General features: G+C 52.2%; 1 protein-coding gene across 1 annotated transcript in view; it reads right to left on the bottom strand.

Moving 5' to 3' along the window:
• The window catches only part of FBXO34 (F-box protein 34), a 60,083-nt gene that overhangs the window by 22,076 nt on the left and 11,534 nt on the right, over window positions 1–26,473 (bottom strand). Inside the window, 1 exon segment of the mRNA XM_015412094.1 lies at window positions 20,183–20,261. The gene's annotated coding sequence lies outside the window, so the exon portion shown is untranslated.

Below are 26,473 nucleotides of genomic sequence, written 5' to 3'. Positions count from 1 at the left end.
CGTGGCTAGGACATCCGGAGGCGGGGGAGGGACAGAGAGCTTAATGATTTCAAGATTGTTATAACCACTTCTTCAGATTGGTCTGGATCTCAGACACTGACAAACGGAAATGATTTTATTGGCTGTTGTAGATTTTACGGGCTGTATGGCCGTGGTCTTGGCACTGTAGTACCTGACGTTTCGCCAGCAGCTATGACTGGCATCCTCAGAGGTGTAACACAGAAAGATAGATGGAGGACTCTCTGTGTCAAGGTGAGAAGAAAAATGGTAGGCAGGTCATTTATATCTACTCAGGAAGGTGGGGCAGGGCTGAGTCATTATCTCATAGGAGTTCCCCAGGCTGTGAACATGCTAATGGAGGAGCTTTCCTGAGGAGGTTCTTTTGTACATGGATTGTTTCCTGAGGAGGTTTGCTGTTTCCTGAGGAGGTTCTTTTGCATGTGGATTGGCTCTTGGAATTCTAATCTAATCTGTAGTGCTATTGTCAGATGTAGAGCCTTTTGTGTTTTTCAGGACAGGAAACCAAGCCCTGTTTATTTTTAAACTCTCTTCTTTCCTGTTGAAATTGTGTTTATGTTTATGAACTTCAATGGCTTCCCTGTGTAATCTGACATGGTAACTGGATGTGTTGTCCAGCCTTTCAGTGTCTTGGAACAAAATACTGTGTCCTCCTTGAATTAGGCTGTGTTCTGCCACTGCTGATTTTTCGGGTTGGCCAAGTCTGCAGTGTCTTTCATGTTCTTTTATTCTTGTCTGGAAATGATTTTCACAGCGTTTCCCCCTTCCCTGAATGACCACAAGCACAGCAAAATGTGGCATGGAGATGGGAAATAAATTCTCTCCCGTCTTCCGCACCCCCTACTTCAGTGGTGATCTAGAGAGTCCCAGACCCTCAGCAATGGCTTTGATCCATGCCTCCGTTACATCAAGACTGGACTACTGCAATCTGCTCTACTTGGGGCTACTCTTGGAGAGTGTTCAGACAGGCTCCAGCTGGTGCAGAATGCTGCAGCTAGACCACTGCCTGGGCCAGTGACTGGAAGCCCACGACCCCAATGACTACAGCAATTACACTGGCGCCGGAGCCTCCACAAGTTCGGGAACACACAGACCCCCCCGGAAAGCGGATCAGAGAGCCCAGTTGTCCCGAAAGCCCAGAAGACAGGGGGGCGGGCACGAGTATGGGAGAACCGGGGAAGTTGGCACGTACCCGAACGCCGAGGGACTGACGTAGTCCTTCAGGCAAGCGTGAAGACAAACGGGGAGTTTCAGGATCTCCTGGAAGCGACCCTACCCCCGAAGACGCCCAGGCCACCCCACTTGGGAGGTGGGACCAGGGAGAATGACAGGGAAATTACCCAATCAGAGGATGACAGGGGAAAAGGGGTGGGGTTCACCGGGTGGAGGGAGATAAATACGGGAAAGCCGAAAAGAGCTGGGGAGGAAGAGTGGAGGTGATGAGCATTGGAATAGCGAGAGTGCGAAATGTGAGTACGCTGTCACTCCGAGAAGTGTTGTTGAGAGTGGTGCAACTCTCTCCACTTCAATTCTGAGGCTTTGGCTTCCCCTGTGGGACATCAGGCGACACGGCTGAGGCACCCCTCCCCTCAGGGGAGGACCCCCGGCGTGACAACTGGCTTTGAATCTGCTCCCGAGCCCAAATCGAGGTGTTTAAAGTCTTACATGGCTTGGAACCAGGGTATCTGAAGGACTGTCTTCCACCGTATGTTCCTGCCCAGGACCTAAGGTCACAGGGAGAAGCCCTCTTGACTGTTCCATCAACCAAAGAAGGTCGAATGGTGGCAGCCCCATGGTTATGGAACAACCTCCCCAAGGAAATCTGCTTGGTTCCCTCACTTTCAGTCTTCAGGAGAAAGCTGAAGACAGTTTTAGAAGGAGGAGGAGGAGGAGAGATTGGATTTATACCCCGCCCTTCAGAGTCTCAGAGCAGCTTACAATCTCCTTTCCCTTCCCCTCCCCACAACAGACACCCTGTGAGGTAGGCGAGGCTAAGAGAGCTCTTTTGAGACCTGCTCGTGAGAGAACAGCTCTGAGAGAACTTGTGACTGACCCAAGGTCACAGCAGCAGCTGCATGTGGAGGAGTGAGGAATCAAACCCGGTTCTCCCAGATTAGAGTCCGCGCTCCTAACCACTACGCCAAACTGGGTCTAGTCACAGTGGCACTTAATTAGTTCTTCTGCCTACCAGCAGTTTTAAATTGGGTTTTAACTAGCATTTTCAATGGATTTCATTATTATTTACAGTGTAAGACACCCTGAGTTCCTATAAGATAGAAAGGGAGCGAAAAGATGTTTTAAATAAATAAACTTTGCAGGGACTCGAGGAGGGTGCAGAAGGAAGGTGCTGGTAAAAAAATACATAAATACAGTTACTTGCCAGCTTCAGGGCTGTACTGGACTCAACCCAGTGTTACATCGGTGGCAAAGAAGGTCTTAACGCTGCCCATTTGTTTCCCAATACAACTCAGAAGGGCGACTTTGAAAGCCCAAAGGAGCCTGGACGCCTGAGGGACTGCCTCCAACCATAGGTACATACAGGAGTCATTTCGTAGAAAAAGAGGTGCAGGAGCTCATTAGCATAACTCATTAGCATAACCTATTTGCATATGCCACACCCCCTGACATCACAGGAAGTGTGTCAGAAGGCAATACCCACCGCTCAGGCTCCACTGGACTGTTTTGGATTGCTAGCTATGGGGGGGGGGGACGTGCAGATCTGTCCTCACAGAGGAGGGAGAGCTTGTACCTGAATAAAACTTGGTCTTAAAGGTGCCACTGGACTGTTTTGGACTGAGGGGCCGGGGGGGGGGGCTCTGCAGCTTACCTGGCTGCTTCTTGCTCTGACTGAGGGCTGCTGGGAGCAGGGGGTGGGGCTTGTTGCATGTGCCCGCCCCCTGGGCTTTTTACTGCTGGAGCTCCGCTCCTGTGCGCTCCTGCAGGAAATGACCCCTGGGTACATACCCATAGCCTCATCTTACATCTTCTGCTGCCACCACGGCAATGGAAGCGACCAGAGTGGGTACTGTCTCACAAGCTGCCCGACACACACACCCTCTTCACTATCACTGGACTTGAGATCGAGCTGGCAGACATCCCATGGAGGCAAGCTGGGGTCTTGGCTGTCGCCGGGAGAGGGGGGTCACGTCACCACCCTGCTTGCCGACTCCCCGGGCGTCTGGGTGTCTCTCTCTCTCTCTCTCTCTCGGCGTGGCCATTGAGCCCTTGGGGTAGTCCTCCCCAACCCGTCTTCACTGCCTCCCTTGTATACCCTCCTCCCTCCAACCCTTCCACCGCCCTGGCCACCCCTACCCCGCCCCCTTCAGGCCCTGCCTCCGTATTTACGCAGAGACGCAGAGCCTCTTGGCTGGGACGGGCCCTTGCTGCGGTCTCTTGCGCTGGCCGCCCCTCGCTTGGCCTGCCACCTTCTTTGCCAAGGCCCAGATGTGGGTCATGAGGGCATCGCCCGCTGCAGGCCCCATCCTTCCTCGGAAGGGCCTCCGCCACCAACTGGGTCACGGTGGCTCGCCTCCGTTCCGCCCGTTGCCTCCTCGGCTCCTTCCCTTGCGGGGGCCGGCCCAAGCCTGCTTCGCTTTCAGGTGAGTGTTGGGGTTGACCCTCCCTGGAGACTTCCGCTACCGGCGATGCTCCAGGGACAGCTGCCGGAGTCCCGCCGCCGGGACAGGTACACAAGACTGTGTTCCCAGACACTGGAATACCCTTCCTGAGGCTACTGGTTTGACCCTTCGTTCACACACACAAACGCACTCACCTTAGATGTGAGAGTGTGAGCAGACACTATGAAAGGAGGGAGTTGCAGGTTAAAATCCCCACTCATCTGTGAAGTTCACGGAGGGAGCCGTGGGCTAACTGCACTCTCGGCCTAACCTGCCTCATAGGGTTGTTGTGAGAATAAAACAGGGGAGGGAAGAACCATGAATGCCACCCCCCTGGGCACCTTGGATTAGAAATGTTGACAAGGTGCCCTGACCTGGATAGCCCAGGCAAGCTCGATCTCATCAGATCTCAGGAGCTACGCAAGTATTTGGAAGGAATACCAGGGCTGGGACGCAGAGGAAGGCAATATCACGGCACCTCTCGGAAACGTCCAAGACCCACTAGGGGCCTCCAGAAGTCACCGTGACTTCCAGGCACGCAAGCACATACAGGCACACACAAAAATGTTGACCAGGCAAGATATCGGGTTAAGTAGCCTGTCTCCAAAGGCGGTCGGAGGCTAATGAGCTTTTGCCGAATTAAATCTCTCTCAACGGCTGCTATTTGACAGATGTATTGTTCTGCAGCGGCAGCAGTTTTAATTAATCTTCGAGATCACCCGATTGGTCGTTTTAAGCGGCCCGGGTTTTTTTAACGAGTTGTCTTAGGAATGATTTCTTATTTGCTGTGAGCCACCAGGCACTATTTATTTAGTGGAAAGGCCGGTTGCGAGTGTCGGGAACGAAGAATTGTGCGTTACCCCAGGGTTCACTGCGCTTTATGAAATCTCACAAGCCAAAGCTTGAGATGTGAGATTGATAAGAGGCTAAGAACCACAAAAGGGTGGAAGAAAGAGATGACCGTAAACAAATGTGCAAGTCTGAAATACGGGAAAACGTTTCTCCCCGAAGTATGCACGTGGCAAAAGTTCTTCTTGAAGCCAATCTTGGGTGCAGATTCGTTATTACAGAAATACATATTGCCCTCAAACGCAAGGAAGCAAATCACCACGGGGGTCAGGATAATGGAAACCAGGAAGCTGCTGCTAGCAACACAGAGCGAAAAAGCACACACAAAGGGAACACAGGAGTGCCCAGCAGTTCGAAAGCTCTGCAAGTAGATAAAATGGGTACCTGCTCCTAGGTAGCAGGGGGCACCCGCTTCCCTATGGGGCGGTGTGCGGCAGAAGTGCGGCAGAAGTACCAGCAAGCGGTGGTGTGGCAACGAGTGGTGGCGATGAGCGACGGCGATAAACAACGAGCGGCGAGCGGCGAGAACAACGAATATCCAGTGCCGAGGAGCAGCTGAATCCGGGCGGAGAGTGACTGGAAGGAGCGGAGGTGTACTGACGCAAGCGTGGTGGAGCCAGTGGGACAAATGCCGAAGCTATGGTCATCACAGCCACGCACGACAAAGACCCGACCCGGAGGAGCCACTGCAAAAATAAGACCAGCAGGGAACGCCGCCGCCAGAAAAAGAAGGAGCCCACCACGGATAAATGAAGCCGATAAACAAAAAAAAAGAGAGCAACAACAAGAGAGCCTTGCTGCCTGGGTGCCAGTAGGCAGTCACTCCCCCATATATATCATGTGGCCCTAGATAGGTATAAATTGATTGTAAACCGCTCCGAGCCTACGGGAAGGAGCGGTATAGAAGTCAAATAAATAAATAAATAAATTTACAGCTTTAGTAATTTAACAGGTGAGGCTCCGGTGCAATCTGGTCTCTTTTTTCCCCCTCCGTTATTACATAACTTCTGTCGACAATAATAACTCAGCCAGGGGTCATTTCGTAGAAAAAGAGCTAGGGGAACTCATTAGCATAACTCATTAGCATATGCCACACCCCCTGACATCACCAAAAGTGTGTCATAAGGCCACACCCCCTGACATTACCGGAAGTGTGTCATAAGGCCACACACCCCGCCCCCAACGGTCCCGGCCACCGCCCATGAGGGGCCCGGCGGTGGACCTGCAAGGCCGGTGGGAGTGCGAGGAAGCCCCGCGAAGGCCCTCCCTGGCCTCAGGCAGGCAGGGGTGGGGAGAGGCAGGGAGGAAGCAACTTACCCTCCCTCTTCTCCTGCCTCCTCCTGGCTGAATGAGGGGCGGAAGCGGGGCGGCCGGAAGCAGGGGGCGGGGCTTCGTCATGTGCCCCGCCCCCGTACCTCACCCGGGGGAACTGCGATCCCCCCCGAAATGACCTCTGAACTCAGCACTGAGTTCAACGTTTTTAGCACTGTTCAGATTTTTAGAAAAATATCTTCCATTTGAGGGATTAGAAAGCACAACTCTCTCTTTTTTTGCTGTCAAGTTGCAACGAGTTTATGGCAACCCTGTAGAGTTGTTAAGGTAAGAGATTAACAGAGGTGCTTTGCCATTGCCTCTCTCTGCGTAGCGACCCTGGCATTCCTTGGTGGTCTCCCCTCCAAGTATTAAACGGGCCGACCCTGCTTCGCTTTCAAGCTCTGACTAGCCTGGGCTGCCTGGGTCAGGGGTGGACTGGGTTCACCATACTAAGATTGACATTCTGCACATCAGAAACCAACCAAGAGACCAGTACGGGGGTATTTATTCATTTACTTATTTATTTACTGGGTACCAGCGTGTGTGAACAAGATCTTGGGGTACAGGTGGACTGTAAATTAAATATGAGCAGCCGGTGTGATGCGGCGACAAAAAAGGCTAATGCGATCTTGGGGTGTATCAACAGAAGTATAACATCCAAATTGCAAGATGTCATAGTCCCGCTGTACACTGCATTGGTCAGGCTGCACCTTGAGTTCTGCCTGCAGTTCTGGAGGCCTCGCTTCAAAAAGGATGTGGACAGAATGGAGCGGGTGCAGAGGAGAGCGACGAGGATGATCGGGGGCCTGGAGATCAAGACCTTTGAGGAAAGGCTGAGGGACTTGGGAAAGTTCAGTCTGGAGAAAAGGAGGTGGAGGGGGACATGACTGCTCTCTTGAAGTCTTTGAAGGGCTGCTGCGGTGGCTCAAGTGGTTAAGACGCTGAACTGCAGGCTGTGGAAGGTCAGTAGTTCAGCAGTTCGAGACCCGGGTACCGCATGATGGAGTGAGCTCCCATCTCTACTTCCAGCTCCTGCCAACCTAGCCGTTCGAAAGCAAGAAATTGCAAGTAGATAAATAGGGTCCACTTCGGTGGGAAGGTAACAGCATTCCGTGCACCTTGGTGTTTAGTCATGCCAGCCACATGACCACGGAAACGTCTTCGGACAGCGCTGGCTCTTCGGCTTTGAAACGGAGATGAGCACCGCAACCCTAGAGTCGGATCCGACTGGCTTTCAAGCAAGGGAACCTTTACCTTTACACTTAGAGGAGGGCAGGGAGCCGTTCCTGTGAGCAGCAGAGGAGAGGACTCGCAAGAATGGGTCGAAATTAAGAGCGGGAAGGTAGATATTAGGAAGAACTTTTTTGCTGGAAGAGTTGCGCAATAAGTGGAACCGGCTGCCTTGGGGGGGGGTGAGCTCCCCCTCCCTGGCAGTCTTGAAGCAGCGGCTGGAAAAACCCTTCTCAGGGATGCTCTAGGCTGATCCTGCATTGAGCAGGGGGTTGGACTAGATGGCCTGTAGGACCCCTTCCAACTCTCTGATTCTATGAACTATTCATTCATTTTCTTATTTACACCCCTTTTTACTCTCCAACAGGGACCAAACTGGCTGACCACATTCTCCCCATCTCTGGTTTGTCTTCACAACAGTCTTGTGCGGTGGGGGTTAGGTTAAGAGTGTGTGGCTGGCCCAAGGTCACCCAGCAAGCTTTCAAAGCAAAGCGGAGATTCGAATCTGGGTCTCACAGATCCTACTTTGACACACTAACAACTATATCACACACTAGCTCTCAGGAAACAACGAAGGGACCAGTGCTGGGCACTCTAATTAAGCAAACCTGTATAACCTCCTCCATTCTGCATCATCGGCAGCATTTTTTAAAAAACATTATTTTGCGTAATTGATTCTCGTTCTGCTGGCAGCGAGAAGCGGTTGGGAGCTCTGAAGGGCAGTGAAACCCCACCTCTCAACCACTACAAATCTTCCTCAGCAATCTTTCGGGCTTCTGAGGTAAAATCTTCCTCAGCAATCTTTCGGGCTTCTGAGGTAAAATCTTCCTCAGCAATCTTTCGGGCTTCTGAGGTAAAATCTTCCTCGGCAATCTTTCGGGCTTCTGAGGTAAAATCTTCCTCAGCAATCTTTCGGGCTTCTGAGGTAAAATCTTCCTCAGCAATCTTTCGGGCTTCTGAGGTAGACGGAAACGCTGTCATCAACTCTGCAAGGGCGTCTTTGCAGCAGACGGGGCGAGAAACTTGGTTCTTTGTGGTCTGTACTGACAGAAGAGACTCTCTCACACAGCACGAAAACGTGCTCGGATGTACATTCTGCACATTTGCCGGTGCACAGGCAATGCTGGCGATTTACTCATTAGATTTATCTATGCCCCACCTTTCTCCCCAGCGGCCACCCAGGCCTTATATCATTCTCCTCTTCTCCATTTCACCCTCACAACAGCCTCCCGGCAAGACAGGTTAGACTGAGAGTATGTGTGACTGGCCCAAGGTCACCCAAGCCAGCTTCCGTGGCAGAATCTGGATTCGAACCTGGGTCTCCCAGTTCCTAGACCAGCACTCTACACACTATACCACGCTGGCTCTCACCAGCTGGTAATGTCTGAATGCAACCCGTGTTTCTTTTAGAATGTACGAATGCTCAAAAATACATCATAAGAACATAAGACGAGCCCTACTGGATCAGACCAATGAGGGTCCATCTAGTCCAGCACCCTGGTCTCACCCAGTGGCCAGCCAGTTCCTCTGGAGGGCCAACAACAGGGCAGAGAGGCCGAGGTCTTTATAAGAACATCAGAAGAGCCCTACTGGATCAGACCAGGGGTCCCTCTAGTCCAGCATCCTGTCTCACACAGCGGCCAACCAGTTCCTCTCGAGGGCCAACAACAGGGCATAAAGGCCGAGGCCTTCCCCTAATAAGAACATCAGAAGAGCCCTGCTGGATCAGACCAGTGGTCCAACCAGTCCAGCATCCTGTCTCCCACAGCGGTCAACCAGTTCTTCTCGAGGGCCAACAACAGGGCATAGAGGCCGAGGCCTTCCCCTGATAATAACATCAGAAGAACCCTGCTGGATCAGAGCAGTGGTCCATCCAGTCCAGCATCCTGTCTCCCACAGCGGCCAAACAGTTCCTCTGGACGGCCAACAACAGGGCATAGAGGCCGAGGCCTTCCCCTGATAAGAACATCAGAAGAGCCATGCTGGATCAGACCAGTGGTCCATCCAGTCCAGCATCCTGTCTCACACAGTGGCTGACTGGTTCCTCTGCAGGGCCAACAACAGGGCAGAGTGGCCGAGGCCTTCCCCTGAGGTTGCCTCGTGACTCTGGAATTCAGAGGGTTAGTGCCTCTGAATATGAAGGTCCCCCTCAGTCCCCATGGACTTAACTTCCGTGAATCTATCCATAGTTACAATTCTACCCCCCCCCCCCCAAAAAAAATACATTCAGTTTGCAACGAGTTTCGGATGCGCAGAACATACCCTTTGCATGCAGATCCCGTGTTTGATCCCCGGCCACTCCATCAACAGATTCTCAGGTATGAAAGTAGAAGGGGGTGCTGCGGAGATCTGCTGAGAGTGGTGTGACTCAGCCTACGGCAGCTTCCTGCATCAACCACCGGATGTAAAATTCTGTGCTGCTTAACACATAGCTCTGTCCTGCTTCTACTAGATGAGAATGTGTCCAATCATCCTAAGTGTATTTTGATTGTGTCGTTTGATTTTAAGAACATAAAAAGAGCCCCACTGGATCAGACCAGTGGTCCATCTACTCCACCATCCTGGCTCACACAGTGGCCGACTAGTTCCTTTGGAGGGCCAGCAACAGGGCAGAGAGTCCAAGGCCCTCCACTGATAAGAACATCAGAAGAGCCCTGCTGGATCAGACCAGTGGTCCATCTAGCCCAGCATCTTGTCTCACACAGTGGCCAACCAGTTCCCTAGGAGGGCCAACAACAGGGCAGAGAGGCTGAGCGCTTCATAAGAACATCAGCACTGCTGGATCAGACCAGTGAGGGTCCATCTAGTCCAGCATCTTGTCGCACACAGTGGCCAACCAGTTCCCCAGGAGGGCCAACAACAGGGCAGAAAGGCTGAGGCCTTCATAAGAACATCAGAAGAGTCCTGCTGGATCAGACCAGTGGTTTATCCTGTCTCACACAGTGGCCAACCAGTTCCCCAGCAAGACCAACAACAGGGCAGAGAGGCTGAGCCCTTCATAAGATCATGAGAGGAGCCCTACTGGATAGACCAGTGGCCCCTCTAGTCCAGCATCCTGTCTCACAGTTCCTCTGGAGGGCCAACAACAGGGCAGAGAGGCCAAGGCCTTCATAAGAACATCAGAAGAGCCCTGCTGGATCAGACTCGTGGTCCATCCAGTCCAGCATCTTGTCTCACATGGTGGCTAGCCAGTTCTTAATTTTAAGTCTGAGCACTGCATGTTACAGGAGAACCTGGCCCAGGTCGTTCTCTTGGGCATCACCCCCACCTCCTGCGGGCACACACAACTTGTAGATCCAATATCCCCGCCCTGCTCACTACCTTCCTTTTTAGAAGTCTTCTGATGGCTTCCTGCCTTCAGAAGCAAGCAGACTGCAATGAGAAGTGTCCTTCGTTTTATAAAGTGGGAAATGACGTGGCCTGCTCTCAATCCCCCAGTCCCCAAACTTGAACAATGAATCAGTGGGAAAGACCTTTCCCTGCCCGAGACCCTGGTGTGTGTGTGTGTGTCAGAGTAGACAATGCCTACTTGCCCGGGATATTACAGTTGGAGTTCCTGTGTTGGAAGAGGATTGGACTGGATCGACCTTGGTGGTGGTCCCTTCCAGCTCTGAGATTAAATAAATAAATAAGAATCCCGTGCTAGGTTTTTTACCCAGGTTCCAGTGCAGAGCCACAGAGAGCCAGTGTGGTGTGGTGGTCAAGAAAGTCGGATTCGTATCTGGGAGACCCGGGTTCAGATAGCCCAGGCAAGCCCGGTCTCGTCAGATCTTGGAAGCTAAGCAGGGCTGACCCTGGCAAGTATATGGATGGGAGACTTCCAAGGAATACCAGGGTCGGGAGGCAGAGGCAGGATATCAAGCTACTTCTCTGAACGTCCTCCGGTAGGAGTCGCCAGAGGTCGCCATGACTTCCAAGCACGGGAACACTCACTTGCACAAATACCTCCAAAGTTTCTTGGTATCCCTTTACTGTCCTTTAAAAAAGCAATTCCATCAACGGAAGGCCCCAAGACCAACGTCATGACTGGAATTCCAGCGGCCGGACATCCGATCGCAGCAAAAGTCCCCGTACACCGCACACAAAATGACCAGCTCCTTGATAGTGGAGTCGCCAAGCTGACTGCAAGGAGAAGGAATCGCTACCCATTCCAGGCAAGCAGACGAACACCTAACTGGCTTCCGGGAGCCAAGCGGAGCCCAGTCTAAGGGCGAGGGTTGCCATCTTTGGATTGGGAGGTTGCTGATGATTTGGGGGCGGAGACTGGGGACGGCAGGTTTGGAGGGAAGGGAGGGACATACCTCAGGAGGGTATGTCACAGAGTCCGCCCTCCAAAACAGCCACTTTCTCTAGGGCAGGGGGTCCCCCGAACATTTTGAGTCTGTGGGTACCTCTGGAGTCCTGAAAGGGGTTAGCAGGCACCACTACAAAGCAGCTGCTGCAGGAGGCAGAGCCAACCACACAGTGGAAGCCCACGTGTAGGGGAGAAGAGGGGTAGCTTAAAAATACAGTGGGAAAGAGGGGTGGAGAGAATACAACAACAACAACAAGAGATTGGATTCATACCCCGCCCTTCACTGGGAGTCTCAGAGCGGCTTACAATCTCCCTTCCCTTCCTCTCCCCCAAACAGATACCCTGTGAGGTAGGTGGGGCTGAGAGAGCTCTTTCGAGGACTGCTCTTGAGAGAACTTGTGACTGACCCAAGGTCACCCAACTGTCTGCATGTGGAGGAGCGGGGAGTCAAACCCGGTTCTCCCAGATTAGAGTCTGCGCACCACTACACCAGACTGGCTCTCTGAGGATTCGCAGCTGCTTCGGAAACAACGTCATTTCAATCTGCTCAGCCAATCAGATCTCCAGTGGCCAATCAGAAGCCCTACCGGGCAGGGGGCCCAGCTGGCCCCACCCCCTTCCTAAAAACACTTCCTGCGCACCAGGGAAGGTACCCGTGGGCACGATGGTGCCAACGAGGGGAACTGACCTCTGTCATCTGGAGGTCAGTCATAATTCCAAGAAATCTCCACCTGGAAGCTGGGCCCAGGCACCTATAAAGAAACCCTGGCGTGAACTCGACAACACCGGCACAACCAGTACTCCCTCTAAGCTGTGGAGACCTGTGAGCAAAAATTCTACTTTGTGAGCTACTGGCATTAAAGTTGTGAGTGAGCGATTTGGCTGCGGCATAAATTACTTTGCTCCGGAGCCCCCCTTCCCGAGCTAAGGCAAAAATGTGTGATCCGGAGGCTAAAAAAACTGCGAGCTGGCTCCCACTCACTCAGCTTAGAGGGAACACTGGGCACGACTCTATCTTGCCCATCAGTTTCATTTGATTTTCTTCTTCTCCGGAAGGAGAGAAGCCGCCACCTTCGCCGAGAGAACGCCCTTCTCTCGAAACGATAACGCTCCTGTGGTGAACTCCTAGGCAAACATGCAAATGCGGAACGGGGCAAGGCTCTGACCTGACCCGGGGCGTAGGAGCACGAAACGCAGAGCCGACGAAAAAAAAGAGAACCGGGGGTGAGGGGGGGGGGGGGGGGGGGGACGTGCGAGGATTTCAACATGCCGAGTGATGGCAAATGCTGCTGCCGGAGAGGGCTAAAGATGAGAGGAGAAAAAAGGAAGCGCTGGTAGGAAGTTGTAATGGAAAGAGGAGGGGGGGAGGGGGGAGGACTATTATCTACATCGCCCTGGGGCTGCACCCTTTTCATTCGCCCGGCCACTTCTGCAAGCCAACAATCTGCAGCGTACCTTTATGCCGTGCCAAAGCACATAGACGCAGGGATTTCAGAACAATCGGCCCGGCTTCCCTGGGAGCAGGAGGTTACAGCCAAATGAAGTGGGTGGGGACCCGGTGTTCGGCAATCTTGGAATCTGCTAATAGGATATCGGAAAATGTGACCGTATCGCAGAGGGCAGGGAGAGCGTTCCCTTTCCTCAAAGAATAAAAGGGAAAGGGGAGGGGAGGGGAAGAGAGAGAAAAAGAAAGCACATTTCGGAGAACAGACGAGTCTATTCGGGCAGAATTAAACCCTGGAACGTTCGGAAGGAGCCGACGAAAATGTTCGGCGGAATGCTCGCAAAGGATCGGTTCGCCCTCCCCTAGAACAAAAGTCCTTCTGGGAAGCGGTACCTGCAACGGGTCGGCCGGCCCTCCGGACAGAAAGCAGCTGATTCCCAAACATTTTGCACGGCAGGAGCGTTACGAGCCGCGTTCCCACTTGGTGCAGAAAGCATTTCTGCTGCGCTCGCCTCCGATTGCTGGAGTTCGAGGCCAAGAAAAGTCCTTCCGCTCCATCATATGGGATGCGAGACCCCCGGCTTCACCAGGCACTGAAACCGCGTCCTTGAGGCTGTGACATCAGACCGTTGCCATGGGAATGATGGGGGCTATTCGTAATCCAGCTTGACGGAAACTGCTGCAGGATCAGGCAACGCGGTGAATGCTTGAGCTCTGCGTGAGCCGGCCCGGAATCCATTCCTGACACCCCGGCACCAGCCGTGCCTTTGGGGAAGCCTGTATCAAAAGTGCAGGATATGGAATTCAAGCACCTCCTTTGCAAGTGATTCGTTGAGGCCATGCTCACCTAGAGAGACCAGGAGCGCTGGCACAGACCTTGAGGAGGTCTGGAACGAAAACTGGCACAGGAAACTACGTACAGAAGCTGTGGCTCAGTGGCAGAGCCTCTGCTTGGAATGCAGAAGGTCCCCGGTTCAATCTCCCGGCATCTCCAGTTAAAAGGATCAGACACCGGGTGATGTGAAAGATCTCTAAGAATCTGGAAAGCTGCTGCCTTGGTGGACTAGTTGTCTGATTCAGTATAAGGCAGCTTCATGTGTTCATGTGACTTAATCCGCCTTCAGTCTCAGTGGGCGCTTTCCCACATGCTAAATAATGCAGTTTTGGGCCACTTCAGCGACCGTTTGCAAGTGGGTTTTGCCACTGCACACAGTAAAATCCACTTGCAAAGTGCATTGGAAGTGGATTGAAAGAGCGTTATTTAGTGCGTGTGAAAGCACCCGGGAAAGGCAGACTATAAACAGAGTAAAGAAAACAAAGCAAAACATGACCAACGCTCTTCTCTAAAGTCTGACACAGCTTTTCCACTTGCAGGGCGGCTCCTGGACTCTCTCTCAAACAGATGAAAATATTTGGTCGGAGTACAGTGTCCGCATGACCCCGGGAGACCAACACTTTCCAGGAATCTAGCTTTAGCCCACAAGAATGCCTTGCATCGGGCCATGCGCATGACACATATGAAGTGGCAGCGTTTCCAGCGCTATGGGAAGCGTTCCAGGAGCTGGCCAATCGTATATGGACAAAACAAAACATCAGATGGGGTCCAGGCACGGGAATGAGCTACTGGCCGTGTGGCATTAATCAGATTTGCGAGGCTCTTTTCTGGCAAAATTACCAAAGTTGCAGTTAAGAGCACGTGGGCTTGCTCCACGTTAAGGAGGAGGAGGAGACTGGATTTATACCTCGCCCTTCACTACCCAAGGGAGTCTCAGAGCGGCTTACAAACTCCTTTCCCTTCCCCTTCCCACAACAGACACCCTGTGAGGTAGGTGGGGCTGAGAGAGCTCTTTCGAGGACTGCTCTTTTTCAAGAACAGCTCTGAAAGAACCATGGCTTGCCCAAGGTCATCCAGCAGCTGCGAGTGGTGGAGTGGGGGATCAAACCCGGTTCTCCCAGATTAGAGTCCACGCACTGAACCACTGCAACAAACTGGCTCTTTAAAACGTTGGGGCTGCTCATTCTTTTATTTCTCGAGCATGTTCACCACCATTTAAAAGTCAGGCGCCCCCCCCCAACACCCCTTCTGCAGAGGTTACTCTCCCACATGGAGCTTGTTCACACACGTGGCTTAGCCCTGAGCAAACAGGCCTGTCTTAGCAGAAGTATAAATGTGGGTTGGAACCCTGGTCTGAAGTTAGACAAGAAAGGGCTTGGTTCGCTTCTCTGGACAAGACTCTGCGTGAACAGGCTACGCCAGGGGTCCCCAACCATTTTTGGGCCTGCAGGCATCTTTGGAACTCTGACACGGGGTGGTTGGCATAAGCATTTGACAAACACTTACGGAGCCAGCCGTATGATCGCTGCCGCAGCATACTTCCAGTTGCACAGTGAAGATTCTTGTGACACAGACAGTCCTCCATCTTTCTGCGTTATACCTCTGAGGATGCCAGTCACAGCTGCTGACGAAACGTCAGGCACTACAATGCCAAGACCACGGCCGTGCAGCCCGGAAAATCTACAGCAACTAATTCTTGTGCTGCGGTGGCAACGTCTGCTGAAGCAACGTTTGACAAAACCTGCACAGCCAATCAGATCTCCAGTGACCAATCAGAAGCCTTGCTGGGCAAAAAGTCCCACTTGGCCCTGCCTGCTATCTCAAAACACTTGGCGGGAACCAGGCTGGCAGGTGCCGTGGCGCCCCTGGGCACCACGTTGGGGATCCCTGGGCTACATGGTTCTTCTCCAGGCCTCCCCCTCCCAGTTTCACTGGCAAGAGGATCTGGAAGGGGAGGCAGAGCGGCTAGCTCAGGCAGCTAGCTCAGAGTGGCTAGCTAAGAGGCCCCCGGGACTGATAACGTGGCTAAGGCAGAATTAGCCATCCTGAGAATTTCAGCTTTCATTTTTACAAGGTCGCTAAACCCTCGAGGTCAAATTCAAAACAAACGAGGTGCCTGGACCAAACTACAGAGTGCTAGGCAAGGAACGGGCTGTCATTTAGCTTGAGATGCCCATTCCGTGCCGCTTGCTCCCTGAGTATTACCAGAAAGCCAGTTTAGTGTAGTGGTTAGGAGCACAGATTCTAATCTGGGTGAACCGGGTTTGATTCCCCACTCCTCCACATGCAGCTGCTGGGGTGACCTTGGGTCAATTACAAGTTCTCTCAGAGCTGTTCTCTCACAAGCAGTTCTTGAAAGATCTCTCTCAGCCCCACCTACCTCACAGGGTGAATGTTGTGGGGAGGGGAAGGGAAAGGAGATTGTAAACTGCTCTGAGACTCCTTCAGGTAGTGAAGAGCGGGGTATAAATCCAATCTCTTCTTCTTCTCTACGGTTGCTGACAGAACTCCAATCAGTAATCTGAGTCCCCAAAGCGGAGCCTCGAACTCAACACCCTTCTGGCTCTGGGCCACGCTCCAGCTCCCCGACTCAAATTTGTCCCTCAAGTCCACTGGGGACCACTATAACTGGTTTTAAAAGAAAGCCTGAGGAAGGCCAAGTTGCTTCGGAAACAATGAACTAGGGATGTGCATTCAGTTCATCTGAACCGAATGCACCCCCCAAAATAGCCCATTCGGGCCCCTTTCAGGCTGCTGCGGGCCGATTCAGAGTCTCTGATCTGAATCGGCTTACCGCCGAATTGCCACCAAATCTTGGCAGCAATTCGGCTCCATTATATCCTATGGGCCATTGAAGTCAATGGCGAAAACATGGAGTATGTTCTGGGGGCTGTAGGGGAGGAGGTTTGAGGGAGAGGCTCGAAACCGCAGGGGAGCTGCTGGAGCCTCTCCCCAAGATACCAACCAAGTTTCAGGAGCATTGGACCAGGGGATCCAATTCTACAGGCCCCCAAACAGGTTGCCCCCATCCCCTCCTCTATGGTGGGAAACTGTGTCGTTCAATTCCATATTGGAACATCCCAATTTTGGTCCTATTTTATTAATTGTTAATTGCCTTACAGGTGTTACAGAGACTCTGTTGCTTGTTGTATTTTCCACTATTTGACCTCTGAAGAAGGCTCTTATGAGCCGAAACGCATCAGGTCTTTTTTTGTGTGTATTCGTAACTTGGAACATTTCATGAGGCTTTATTTGAGCCCCTACTAGGTTTTTAAATGTCTTTGTAATAAACACTCTTTTGTACACTTACTTATGTTTTTAACTTTTGGCCCTCAATAAGTTTTCTAAACTTCCTTTGACATTGCTTTCCTCTGCATAGCGACCCTGGACTTCCTTGGTGGTCTCCCATCCAAGGCCCTGCTTAGTTTCTGAGATCGGACTGCCCCGGGCCAACCAAGTCAGGCCATATGGATGCTGGGAGACCCCTGTATAACCTCTTTTACCAAGGAAGCAAGATATATCTGCCACCTTATTCTGTAAAGTTATGAAGCTGCCTTGTATATAAGAACGTGAGAGAAGCCCTGCTGGGTCAGGCCAATGGCCCATCCAGCCCAACACTCAGTGTCACACAGTGGCCAAAACCCAGGGGCCATCAGGAGGTCCACCAGCAGGGCTAGAACCCCAGAAGACCTCCCACTCTTACCCCCCAAGCACCAAGAATTCAGAGCACCACAGCCCCAGACATAAGAACATAAGAGAAGCCATGTTGGATCAGGCCAATGGCCCATCCAGTCCAACACTCTGTCACACAGTGGCCAAAACCCAGGGACCATCAGGAGGTCCACCAGTGGGGCTAGAACCCCAGACGACCTCCCACTCTTACCCTCCAAGCACCAAGAATACAGAGCATCACAACCCTAGAGAAGCCATGTTGGATCAGGCCAATGGCCCATCCAGTCCAACATTCTGTGTCACACAGTGGCCAAAACCCAGGTGCCATCAGGAGGTCCACCAGCGAGGCTAGAACTCCAGAAGCCCTCCCACTGTGGCCCCCTGAGGAGTAGGAGGAGGAAGAGGAAGAAGAGGAGATTGGATTTATACCCCACCCTTCACTACCCGAAGGAGTCTCAGAGCGGCTTACAATCTCCTTTCCCTTCCCCTCCCCTCCCCACAAGAGACACCCTGTGAGGTAGGTGAGGCTGAGAGAGCTCTCTCTCCTACTCTGCCACAGATTTTGTTAATCTTCAAGGTGCTCCTGGACTCCTGCTCTTTTCTCCCCATCTCAGTACAGCTTTGCTCTGAACTCATAAAAGAGACTTCCATTATTATTATTTTTTCGCTAGCTCACAATCCCGTTCATGCCTATCATGGTAGCATGATAACAGGCTGGGGGACTGGAGGCCAACACCACCAAGCCCTCTTCCAGTTTTAAATGCTTTCCTGCCTAGTCACCTAGAAAAGAGTCTAACTCATCGCAGATGACTAGGCAAGTTGGCGTTCACAGGCATGAACTACTGACCCACACCCAAACTTACCAACCTGAGACCCAGTTTGGTGTATTGGTTAGGAGCACAGACTCTAATCTGGGAGAACCAGACTCGAGTTCCCACTCCTCCACATGCAGCTGCTGGTGTGACCTTGGGTCAGTCACAAGTTCTCTCAGAGCTCTTCTCTCAAGAGCATTCCTCGAGAGAGAGCTCTCTCAGCCCCACCTACCTCACAGAGTGTCTGTTGTGGGGAGGGGGAGGGGAAGGAGACTGTAGGTTGCTCTGAGACTCCGAGTGAAGGGCGGGGTATAAATCCAATCATAATCTTCTCCTTAAGTTTCCCAAAGGCACAATGCTCTCCCAATCCATACAGCCCTTCTTGTTATATTCTTACGTGGCCATTATGGACTGGAGGACCTGAACACCATCATAAGAACATAAGAAAAGCCAACGTTGGATCAGGCCAATGGCCCATCCAGTCCAACACTCTGTGTCACACAGTGGCCACATGCTCTACCCCATGCATAACCTTGTAAACCTCGATCACGTCACCCCCTCAGCTGTCGTTTCTCCAAGCTAAAGAGACCCAAGCGTTTTAGCCTTTCTTCATAAGGAAAGGGTTCCAACCCTTTTGTGCACTTTTCCCAGTGCTATAATCAATGTTCCCTCTAAGCTGTGGAGTCTTGTGAGCAAAAATTCTACTTCGTGAGCTACTGGCATTAAAGTTGTGAGTGAGCGAGTTGGCTCCAGCATACATTACTTTGCTCTGGAGCCATCCTTCCTGAGCTAAGAAAAAAATGTGTGAGCCGGAGGCTAAAAAACTGTGAGCTAGCTCACACTAACTCAGCTTGGAGGAAACACTGGCTATAATATCCTTTTGCTCCTCGCAAAGCTATGAGGGACTGCCTCTCTCTGATTAGTTCCTATAAGAACGTAAGAGATGCCAATGTTGGAGCAGGCCAAAGGCCCATCCAGTCCAACACTCTGTATCACATAGTGGCCAGAAATACCAGTGCCATCAGGAGGTCCACCAGTGGGGCCAGGACATTAGAAGCCCTCCCACTGTTACCCCCACCCCCAAGCACCAAAAAGACAGAGCATCACTTGCCCCAGAGACCCTATCTATACCTTGTGGCTAATAGCCACCGATGGACCTCTGCTCCATATGCTTATCTAATTCCCTTTTGAAGCCGTCCATGCTTGTAGCCGCCGCCACTTCCTGTGGCAGTGAATTCCAAGTGTTAATCACTCTTTGGGTGAAGAAGGACTTCTTTTTATCCGTTCTAATCCGACCGCTCAGCAATTTCATGGAGTGCCCACGAGTTCTTGTATTGTGAGAAAGGGAGAAAAGTACCTCTTTCTCTACCTGCTCTATCTTTGTTCTTCCAAAGTTTGACTAATAAGATCATCGTGGACAACAGAAGCACACAGCTGCCAAACACAAGGTTCCCTCCCTCTGGATTTAAAGTGGACATACACAAGTCAGAAGCCCAGAGCGGCGACTCACACAGAGACACAACAGGGAACCTCATCAGAAAGTGGGCGGCTTCTGCTGCCTCCTAGCGTCGGGAGCACCTGAATAATCCTATCACACCCAACGCACCAGAGATGCGGGAAAGTTATCCACCACCACCCCCAGCAAATGGGGAAAGGGCAAGTCCAGTGTAGTGAATCATGCAGAGACACAGCAGGGAGCGAATGCCTGCATTGAGCCCACGGAAGGCTTCATTTCATGAAATGCATTTCATGTAGCACATGAACGGTCCAGTCACGGCAGACGCCTGTTTTCCCCAGAGCTCAGCTCGAGAATTATTGGCACAGGGGGTGTTCGAGAGCTTACAGGCGGCCCCGAAACAAATACGAGAGCAGCTCTCTTTCAGAATCCAAAATTTCTAGGGAAAACTAAAATGCAGTCCTCGCCCATTATGCAAACACTGTCCCCACCCCTTTGTGTTTTTTTTTTAAAAACCCACAAACTGGAAGAAATCCTTTACACCCCACCCACTTCGACCCAAAGGCCAACAGACATTGGGTGACCTGCACACAAGCATAAGCCTTTGGGGGGGGGGGGTGTTTAAATTTTTTAAAAAGTACCTTCAGAGAGCAGCCCCGCCACACAGTTTCAGACATTACAGCTCCCTCGGTGTTCTGCACCCGTCTTTGAAGGACATTTCTGAAGAACAAAAGGGGGGTGGAGAGAAGAGAGAGAACAGCAGGAAATTAGCAAACGAACATTTCATCTCTATTACCAGGTCATATCATAAAACCACCAGACGACGACCTCAAGCAAGAAGCACCACCCAGAACCATCGGGGTCCTTCTGTCTGGAGGACACCGGGGACGACAACGTAAATAGACCTCGTGAATTTCTCAACGCTTCAGTGGAAGCGGCGACACGGACTTGGAGTTCCTGAACGTTGCCAGCCCGCCCGAATTTGGAGAGCATGCACGGTGTTCAGACCAATGCTCCCTCTAAGCTGTGTAGTCTAGTGAGCAAAAATTCTACTTTGTGAGCCACTGGCATTAAAGTTGTGAGCCAGTGATTTGGCTGCTGCATAGTTTGCTCTGGAGCCATCCTTCCTGAGCTAAGGCAAAAAGGTGTGAGCCGGAGGCTAAAACACTGTGAGCTAGCTCACAATGACTCAGCTTAGAGGGACCACTGGTTCACACCAGGATCTGGGATGCCCAGGTTCGAATCCCTGCTCTGCCACGGAAGGTCACTGGGTGGCCTTGGGCCAGTCACTCCCTCGGCCTAACCTACCTTGCAAGGCTGTTGTGAGGATAAAATGGAGGAGAGGAGAATGAGGCGGATCACTTAGGGTTCCCAGTGGGGAGAAATGTGGGGTATAAATGAAGTAAAGGAAGTGAGGGGCACAGCAAACACACGATTCTGCCACCACGCTGAAAACCACATTCCCATCGGCTTAGCCTATGTTAACATGGGGGCAGGGCACAGCCCCTGTATGGCATGCAGAGGGTGCAGAGTTCTACCCCTGGCATCTCTGACATGTACTTTAAAATGAAGGATCTCTGTTAGCGGGTGCGGGGTAACACCGTTCCCCATCCCCGGCCTCATAAGAGCATAAGAGAAGCCAATGTTGGATCAGGCCAATGGCCCATCCTGTCCAGCACTCTTGTCACACAGTGGCCAAAAATACCAGGTGCCATCAGGAGGTCCAGCAGTGGGGCCAGGACACTAGAAGCCCTCCCACTGTTGCCCCTCCCAAGCACCAAGAAGACAGAGCATCACTTGCCCCAGACTGAGAGCTCCTATCTATACCTTGTGGCTCATAGCCACTGATGGACCTCTGCTCCATATGTTGATCCAATTCATCAGGAGGTCCACTGTTGCCCCCCCCCCAAGCACCAAGAATACAGAGCATCCCTTGCCCCAGACCGAGAGCTCCTATCTATACCTTGTGGCTAATAGCCACTGATAGATTTCTGCTCCATATGTTGATCCAATTCATAAGAATAGAAGAGAAGCCAATGTTGGATGAGGCCAATGACCCATCCAGTCCAACACTCTGTCACACAGTGGCCAAATATACCAGGTGCCATCAGGAGATCCAGCAGTGGGGCCAGGACACTAGAAGCCCTCCCACTGTTGACCCCCCCAAGCACCAAGAATACAGAGCATCACTTGCCCCAGAGTCCCTATCTATACTTTGTGGCTAATAGCCACTGATGGACTTCTGCTCCATATGTTGATCCAATTCATAAGAACATAAAAGCATAAGAGAAGCCAATGTTGGAACAGGCCAATGGCCCATCTAGTCCAACACTCTGTCATACAGTGGCCAAAAATATCAGGTGCCATCAGGAGGTCCAGCAGTGGGGCCAGGACACTCGAAGCCCTCCCACTGTTGCCCCCCCCAAGCACCAAAAAGACAGAGCATCACTTGCCCCAGACTGAGAGCTCCTATCTATACCTCGTGGCTAACAGCCACCGATGGACCTCTGCTCCATATGTTGATCCAGTTCATAAGAACATAAGAGCATAAGAGAAGCCAATGTTGGATCAGGCCAATGACCCATCCAGTCCAACACTCTGTCACAAAGTGGCCAAATATACCAGGTGCCATCAGAAGGTCCAGCAGTGGGGCCAGGACACTAGAAGCCCTCCCACTGTTGCCCCTCCCAAGCACCAAGAAGACAGAGCATCACTTGCCCCAGACTGAGAGCTCCTATCTATACCTTGTGGCTCATAGCCACTGATGGACCTCTGCTCCATATGTTGATCCAATTCATAAGAACATAAGAGCATAAGAGAAGCCAATGTTGGAACAGGCCAATGGCCCATCCTGTCCAGCACTCTGTCACACAGTGGTCAAAAATACCAGGTGCCATCAGGAGGTCCACCAGTGGGGCCAGGACACTAGAAGCCCTCCCACTGTTGCCCCCCCCAAGCACCAAAAAGACAGAGCATCACTTGCCCCAGACTGAGAGCTCCTATCTATACCTCGTGGCTAACAGCCACCGATGGACCTCTGCTCCATATGTTGATCCAGTTCATAAGAACATAAGAGCATAAGAGAAGCCAATGTTGGATCAGGCCAATGGCCCATCCAGTCCAACACTCTGTGTCACACAGTGGCCAAAAATACCAGGTGCCATCAGGAGGTCCAGCAGTGGGGCCAGGACACTAGAAGCCCTCCCATTGTTGCCCCCCCAAGCACCAAGAATACAGAGCATCACTTGCCCCAGACTAAGAGTCCCTATCTATACCTTGTGTGGCTAATAGCCCCTGATGGACCTCTGCTCCATATGCTTATCGAATTCCCTCTTGAAGCCGTCCATGCTTGTAGCCATCACCACCTCCTGTGGCAGTGAATTCCATGTGTTAATCACTCTTTGGGTGAAGAAGGACTTCCTTTTATCCGTTCTAACCCGACTGCTCAGCAATTTCATGGAGTGCCCACGAGGCCTTGTCTTGTGAGAAAGGGAGAAAAAGGACTTCTTTCTCTCCCTGCTCTATCTCGGAACAGGCCGACGGATCCTGCGCTAAACTGAGCAATCGACTGACTCGGCAGAAGTGAACTTTGTAGGAATAGATCGGGGAGTCCAGCCGCATCTTAAACAGGGGAACCAAATTTATTCCGGCGTAAGCTTTTGCGAGACGGAGCTCCCTTCGTCAGCCTAATGGATGCACACGTTGTGTGTCTGACTCACGGAAGCTTACGCCGGAATAAATTTTGTGAGCTTTGAAAGCGCCTCTGGACACCTGTTTCCTTTTAGCTAACGCAGACGAACGCGGCTGTTGTGTGTGTGTGTGTGACGCGCCAGCAAGCCACTTCAACCCACCGCACGCTGGCTTTCCCTCTTTTCCTGCTGCCTTCAACTTTTCTTAGCGTGGTTGTCCTTTCCGGAGACTCTTGCCTCCTCAGAATGTGACCAAAGTACGATGGCCTCCGTTTGGTCATTTTGGCTTCTCAGGAGAGTTCGGGTTTGTTTTGATCTAGAACCCACTTAATGCGGCTACTCCTCTGGAACTGTCACAGGGCTGTGTTTTAGATTCAGACTGGAGTCATCGAGGTGGGTTGAGACACCTAAATCAGTGCACAACCACATTTTTGCAGACTACTACCTGGAAAGGAAGGAATAAACAGCTTATAAGTCTATCAGTGGCTACTAGCCATGGTGACTGACGGGGAACCTCCACATTCAGAGGCACTAAGCCTCTGAATCCCAGAGCCAGGAGGCCACATCGGGGGAAGGCCTCGGCCTCTCTGCCCTGTTGCTGGCCCTCCAGAGGAACTGGTTGGCCACTGTGTGAGACAGGATGCTGAACTAGATGGACCCTCACTGGTCTGACCCAGCAGGGCTCTTCTGATGTCCCTAAGAAGGCCTCGGCATCTCTGCCCTGTTGTTGGCCCTCCAGAGGAACTGGTTGGCCACTGTGTGAGACAGGATGCTGGACTAGATGGACCACTGGTCTGATCCAGCAGGGCTGATGTTCTTATGAGGGCCTCAGCCTCTCTGCCCTGTTGTTGGCCCTCCAGAGGAACTGGTTGGCCACTATGTGAGACAGAATGCTGGACTAGATGGACCCCTGGTCAGATCCACCAGGGCTCTTCTTATGCTCTATGCCCTGTTGTTGGCCCTCCAGAGGGACTGGTTGGCCACTGTGCGGGACAGGATGCTGGCCTAGATGGACCTCTGGTCTGATCCACCAGGGCTCTTCTGATGTTCTCAGCGGAAGGCCTCAGCCTCTCTGCCCTGTAGTTGGCCCTTGAGAGGAACTGGCTGGTGGCCACTGTGTGAGACAAGAGGCTGGACTAGATGGACCACTGGTCTGATCCAGATGGGCTCTTCTGATGTTCTCAGTGGAAGGCCTCAGCTTCTCTGCCCTGTTGTTGGCTCTCCAGATTAACTGGGTGGCCACTGTGTGAGACAGGATGCTGGACTAGATGTTCTTATTAGGGCAAGGCCTCGGCCTCTATGCCCTGTTGTTGGCCCTCGAGAGGAACTGGTTGTCCGCTGTGGTCAGATCCACCAGGGCTCTTATGTTCTCATGAAGGCCTCAGTCTGATCCAGCAGGGCCCCTCTTATGTTCTTAATGCAGCAAATGTTTTGGACACGGCATGGCAAGGAATGTGCCCCTGACAGAGAAGCTGTGTGCCTGACACTCTGGAGCCTGCTGCATAGAGGCAGGCTGGCAGTACGGACACGACATCCAACTCATACAGTTGCTAAATTTAGACCTCCAGCATATTAGTAGGCCAAGACGTAGAAGGAAGAGGAGACTGTAAAAACTGCTTCTGCCACCCAGACAGCAAAGACTGAGGAAACGGGGCCACCTGTGTGCTACGCACACGCATGATGTCGTATCTGAATGGCCCCACTCTGTGCTCGTCCTTTGTGTTCTTATGTGTCATGCGCGCTGCCTGATGGAAGGCATAACGTCTGATGTCATAGTCCCTGTCATGATCTGGGCTGTGCCGCCAGAGGCCTATTAGGCCCAGGGAGCCTGGCTAGCAGTAGGTGAGGCTGGGCCTACAACTCCCAGAAGCCCCTGAGAGGTTTTGGAGCCAAAATTGGAATTGGCTTGGAATAAAAGATCTGGAGCAGCAGGAAAAGCTGTTCTTTCTTCCAGAGGGCAGAGCCAGAAGGAAGGCTGCTGCAGGAAGAGACCCTCATCCTGAGGGAAGGGTGATTAGTCTAGTGTCACTTGGAATAGTGAGCTAGGGACAGTATATATTTAGACGCGTTAGGGCATTTGATTTCTTTTCACCCACTTACTGTTATATTTCTGCACCTTGTTTGTTTGACCTCCTATACAATAAACTGTTTTCATTGTTCACTCTGCCCGGTCCTCATGCCTATTATTCGGCCAAAAGGGAGGTCTGAAGGTCTTGGGAGGGGGCTCCGTGCCTTCTCAAGGGAGCCTGGAACCAGAGTGGTGGCAGCGTCAGGTGACACCCCACCTGAGCCATGACAGTCCCCCTGTACACTGCATAGGTCAGGCCGCACGTGGAGTCTTGTGTGCAGTTCTGGAGGCCTCCCTTCAACAAGGATGTGGGCAGAATGGAGCAGTTGAAGAGGAAAGCGACGAGGATGATTGGGGGCCTGGAGACCAAGCCCTGTGAGGAGCGGCTGAGGGACTTGGAAATGTTCAGTCTGGAGAAGAGGAGGTTGAAGGGGGACAGGATTGCTCTCTTTAAGTATCTTTTTGCTATGGCCATGATTGTCATTCAGGGGGGTTATTTTTACATGTAATCCACTCCGTTTTCTTTAGAGGGGGGAAAATGAGTGTTTTGTGCCTTTTGTTTCGGCTGGGGCTTGCGTGGCTCCCCTGTGCCTCCAAGGAAAGAGCAGGAAACAGAAAACGGCCTTGGACAGGTGGATAGGGGGAGCCGTCACCACCCATGGCTATTAAACTGTATTTATGGTTCCTCCAGGGGCAGTCACTTCGGCCCCCTCCTAGCTTCTCAAAGCCTGGGGCAAGCACCGGGGGAATGGGTGGAGGCGTGGGCGAAAGCGTGGGCGAACAGGGTTCGTTTCCCATTCCTTTGCCTCCGCCAGGATGGATTTTGCTTCCACTTTCAGCTGCCGAAACCGGTGTAACTCTGATGCATCTATATATCTAATAGCCAAGTCGCCCCCGTGCGTGCGGATACCTAAATCGGGGGCACCTGGGGGGAAGGGAGATTTTCGTGCACACTTGGGGCAGTCCCCAGGTGTGCACAAAAATCTTTAAAAAAAATATCGGGGGGATACTTAAATCCCCCCAAAAGTGACAGAGCATCCCCTGCGCATGTGCAGGGAACGCTCTGCAGCCAGCCTCGCCGCCACCTCAGAGCCGGGTGGGGGGGAGCAGCGAGGCACAGCAGCTACAAGCCACGCGGCCCTCGCTTTGCAGCCGGGGGGGAGAGCGGCGAGGCC

This window comes from Gekko japonicus, unplaced genomic scaffold (genome assembly GCF_001447785.1).
Source record: "Gekko japonicus isolate JY-2015 unplaced genomic scaffold, Gekko_japonicus_V1.1 scaffold1515, whole genome shotgun sequence".
In the NCBI taxonomy this organism is placed as follows: Eukaryota; Metazoa; Chordata; class Lepidosauria; order Squamata; family Gekkonidae; genus Gekko; species Gekko japonicus.
The sequence above is the reverse complement of the archived record's forward strand: the minus strand, read 5'-3'. Positions and strand labels throughout refer to the sequence as shown.